General features: G+C 37.9%; 1 long non-coding RNA gene across 1 annotated transcript in view; it reads right to left on the bottom strand.

Annotated features, from left to right (window-relative positions):
* Positions 1 to 5,000, bottom strand: part of LOC138039057 (uncharacterized) — a 20,168-nt gene that overhangs the window by 12,611 nt on the left and 2,557 nt on the right. Inside the window, exon 2 of the long non-coding RNA XR_011130352.1 lies at positions 4,250 to 4,379. This is a non-coding gene — a long non-coding RNA (uncharacterized lncRNA). The remainder of the gene's footprint in view (positions 1 to 4,249; positions 4,380 to 5,000) is intronic.

Genomic DNA, 5,000 nt, shown 5'->3' with positions numbered 1-5,000 from the left:
ACTTTGAAACGCTTATTTTCCTGAACATTGAAGAAAACACGCCATTTCGTTCGCAAGGTGAAAGTTCGTAAGCAGTTTCCACACATTTTTCGGCAATGAGCCTGGACTCTAGTTAAACCGTTTTCATCACATACCCTAGGCTCGATATTATATTTGTAAAAAAGATGCAACAAGGTATGAAAATTTAGCTGCCAGTTATAGTAGCAAATTAAAATAATTGCATCATTTGTAGAAGTAGGGACAATCATCATTGGGATAAAGTTGTACAAAACAAAATAGGAGCCCGCAGTACGTATGTGTAAACAACCGCTGAAAATGGTGAATGATCGAGGGAATGAATCGTGGTTCAACCACATCACAATTTTGCTCCATATCTCCACATTGAAACAAAATTCATGACGAGAAACAAAATATATTTTTATTGCTTTATTTATTTTAGCAAATGTTTAGGCAAAATGCCGATTGCTAACCATTTTATTTTAACGGTGAAGGCTGGTCGCAAATTGGTGACTCGTCCAGATATCTTAATCTCAATAGGAAAAAATTCAGTCGTAAATACGACTGTATTAGTCGCAATTTCGAGTACTGATTTACCATAAGCATATAAATACATTGGACGGGCCTAATTATTAGTTCTATAAATTGTTTCAATTTCCGCATAATCAACGCATGTTTACGCATAATATGGCGCATCCTATCGGAAGCCCTGGCTAAATAAGAGGGCTAAAATATGGTCATAGTTTTACTCCGTTCGGCCAAAACAATTTGATCGTGGTGACCACCATTTTTAATGTGCTTTCAAATTTGGGGGCCTGGAGAGGAGTTCGCCGTGCCTGATCGTACGTTTATCACTCGCTTCAATCAAAGCAGTAACTGAAGAATGAAGCGAGCGAACACCAGATTGATGTCTGCTGAGAAGATTATTTTCATTTAGATAATGATACAACTGACCATAGACTTAACAAATCGAAAGTGGTTCAGCGTTGTCTGTACTCTTATCGACAACGATATTCGTCAGTGGTCAAAATGAGGTGTAGCCGAGTGAGTCTACAACAAATCTTGACCACTGTGATGACGAATATCGTTGTCGATAAGCGTACAGAAAACGCTGAACCACTTTTGATTTGTTTTTTACCACAATATTCAACGCTAAAGAAAGTGTTTATTTCAGAAAACAAAGAGCAAGCGTTGTCTATAACTTTCTTGCAATATCAAGGCTGTTGCCTAACAGGAGCCCGGTAGCCTGGGGCTCCCAAAGAATAGCTCTGGGCTCCTTAATTTTTCACAGCAACACCTTTCACTTCATATGTTGGGCTCCTAAGTTCGCACCGTTTAGCTTTGAGGGCCCCTTTAAAATTTTCTTAGGCAGCAGCCTTGAATATGATTGGTTTATTTCCCAAAATGAGCGTTTCTGATTGGCTATTACATTGCGCGACAAATTGACGCGAGCATGACGCGAGCAGCGTTGTCTGGACTCTAATCGACAACGGCAAATTAGCCAACCAGATTGCGAGATTACAAGCAATTGTGGTAAAAAATTCGTTCAAAAACCTTGGCCACAATCGCTGGATAATTAGAAGGATCACTCCCACTTTCTTAAAAAGAGGCGACATTCTTGAATTCTTCCATTCATCGGGAAAAATACCATTGTCCATCGATTGATTGAATATCAGAGCAAGTGACCCGCAGATTCTTTTAGAAGTCTGGCTGAATCCAGACCTATCCCCTTCTCTTGCGTAATTTATTTAGGTGGGACAAAACGTGCAATTGAGTTACATGCTGCAAACTAAAACAAATGTTGGTATGGTTAACAAATTCATTGAAAAAGGTGCCCACTTCTTCTATATCCCTGGACAATTTGGGTTTCCCATGTTTTGCATGAATTTCCATTGTGAGTATCAAAAGTGTTATAATAGTAGGACTTTTTTACATTCTTGATCATATTGTTCACATCATTACGCAACTTCTTAAAATTACTCCACTCGCTTGGATCGCCTGTCCGCAAAGCCTTAATTTTTAGACTCCGATACATCAAATTCTTAAGGTCAGGGGTAATCCAAGGACTTTTAGAGGCACGAACGTATTTAGTGCGGAGTGGAGCATGCAAACCACACAATTTGAAGAACAAAGCTTTCCCATGAGATCAACCCACGGTAGGGCCAACATGTCCAAATGAAACAGATTACGATCAAACATTTTTAAATGCCTATACGAAACAGTAGTAGTTCCCTAGATGATGGGAGCATATCACAATTAAGGTCGCCCATAAGGTAATACTCTTTCCCTTCAGCATCCAGCTTACCCACAAAAGATTCAAAATCTGAGAATAATTCAAAAGATGAGTTGAGAGGTCTGTACCATGTAGCAACAATAAAAGATTTGCTTCTTGCTTTATTAATTTCGATGGAAAGGCTTTCCAGTTGATTGAATGTATGTGCACTAAAATATTAGAAGGAGGGAGGGAAATGCAAGGAAGCTAAAAGGTCATTCAAGCCAAAGTACAAGACATAGCCCCTGCAAACCTTTGTCAGATCGAGTAAAATCTATGAAGTCCCACTCCCAGCCCCCAGGGGTCAATGGGTTAATTAAATTCATGTATCTCATATGACCTTCTGGTAAGGGATTCCAAAATCTTGTTTGAGGTTTTCCCAAGATTTATATCATACAGACGTACGTGTAGTTTGATCTTGAAAAGAAACGTTCAGTCAAAAAATAACATATCTGTCCAGTTGCTAAAGAAAACAAGTTTTTTACCACAATTGCTTGTAATCTGGCAATCTGATTGGCTAATTTTCTGTTGTTGATAAGAGTCTAGACTAAGCTGTACGTGTCATGCTCACGTCAGTTTGCCATGCAATGTGATAGCCAATTAGGAACACTCATTTTGGGTAATAAACAAATCATATTGCAAGAAAATTATAGACAACGATTGCTCTTTCTTTGTGTTACATGTATGATTTTGGTCACGCTCTGAAATAAACACTTTCTTTGAAGTTGATACCCTGGGTGCCAGAAGTTCTATTTTTCTTTTGCGAGGAGCGATCGGTTAAAATGGAGAGGCGAAAAATAAGAACCTCTGGTCACGGCGGTTAAGAATCTCAGTGCCAGTACTTTCCAAGTAAAAACAATCTAACACTCAATTTCACAGGTTGAACAACGATAGTGCACCCCAGAGGCCACAAAACCGGTTTTGAGTGAAAGGAGTGCCACGAAAACAAAGCTGGCGGTGGAAGGCTGTGAATTCGAGCGAGCATTTAGGGGTTTGCAGAGTACAATACACAGTAAATTCTGGATTTCAGAGATTTTAGAATTGAAACCTGTTCAGGAATTTCATCAAGGGTGAGCATGTGGAATTGGATGATATTTCAACTTGTGCCGAAAGTTTGTTCGTATTTGCATGATCGTGAATCAGTATTTGCATGATCGTGGATCCAAAAGCTGCTATCGTAGTCGTTATTTGTCCTTTGAATGCCTTGACTGATTCACATATCCGAGAGCTGAAAGAAAATCCGAAAACCATAACACTAGAAATATCCTGTTTCCAGTAAAAAGCTAGTCACGTGTGAGAAAACTAAACTGCAACCACCAACAGCAATCAGTTTGTGGTTTCAATTTGCTTTTGATTGGTTGCTGAGAGATGGGAAATGTCAAAATCAAAATGTTCTATTCCCAAAGGACTTGAATTGGGTACAACAGTGACATCACTGTAGAAAACCAGTTTGGCAAGATATCTTATTTGGACCAAATTGCATGGAAGTGAGATTCTTAACCCCCTTATTTTTCGCCTCTCCATTTTAACGGCTCGCCTTTCACAAAAGAAAAATAGAACCTCTGGCACCCAGGGTATGGCATTGAATATTGTGGAAAAAAACAAATTGAAAGTGGTTCAGCGTTGTCTGTACTCGTATCAACAACGATATTCGTCATCACAATGGTCAAGATTTGTTGTAGACTCACTCAGCTGCGCCTCATTTTGACCACTGACGAATATCATTGTCGATAAGAGTAAAGACAACGCTCGGAACCACTTTCGATTTGTTAAACAGAAGTCTATTTTCTGCAAGATTTGCCATTAATGATACCATTATTCTTTTAGCTCTCTGTTCAGGCAAGTAACCTTAAAAAGGTTACCAAGATCATGTTCATAATAATAATTGCACCCACAATAATATTATTATTTTTGTATACATCCCTGCCGAATATAAAAATCTTGTCTCTAAGTAATAGTAAACACATCTCAATCACACACCTGTCACTTGGGAGATTCATGATCATATTTGTCTTTGATGAAGGGAATTCTTTTTGTTACAACCTTCCAGTCTGTGAAATACAAAAATGCAATTCCACCTCCAGCAGCCCACGCTCCTGCTGTTGGAATCCTGCAAAATAAGTCAGCACATCAGTGAATTACTAAAAAAATCATTCTCAATTTTTTTATCAAGAAAGAAACATTGAAAGCAGAGTGTTTTAAGGCATATTAAATTAATATTAAAGGATTCTTTATGCTAGGAGTTTCTGTTACATGTACATGTTCAAAGATGAAGAACACAATATCAAATTTATTTTGTAATGTTAAGAGTGTATGATAATACAATAATTATTGTTTTTAAGGTCTGGACTTGTGAGATTTTGTTCATAATTTTTGATGTCCTTTTTTTAAATATTTAAACATATTAATTTTTGCAGGTGAACTACTGTATGCCCTTAGATTGGCAAAACTCATCAAGAGGGCTCATTCTTAAATTCCTTGAAGATTCTGTAATTTTAACACACCAAGCCACACCACCATGAAACTGGGTGTTCAGGTCACTGTTCCAGTTGTTCTTATTCCAATAGATAGCTTGAAAATTTCAGAGAAAAAACATTTTATTTAACAATCTTATTACTCCATTAGCACATGTTGGATATGAGACGGTAAATAACCAAGGAGGCACGTAGCACCGAGTTGGCTATGACCAGTCTCATATCCAACAAGTGTGAATGGAATAATATTGTTTTAT

The sequence above is a fragment of the Montipora capricornis genome, chromosome 2 (genome assembly GCF_036669925.1).
Source record: "Montipora capricornis isolate CH-2021 chromosome 2, ASM3666992v2, whole genome shotgun sequence".
In the NCBI taxonomy this organism is placed as follows: domain Eukaryota; kingdom Metazoa; phylum Cnidaria; class Anthozoa; order Scleractinia; family Acroporidae; genus Montipora; species Montipora capricornis.
The sequence above is the reverse complement of the archived record's forward strand: the minus strand, read 5'-3'. Positions and strand labels throughout refer to the sequence as shown.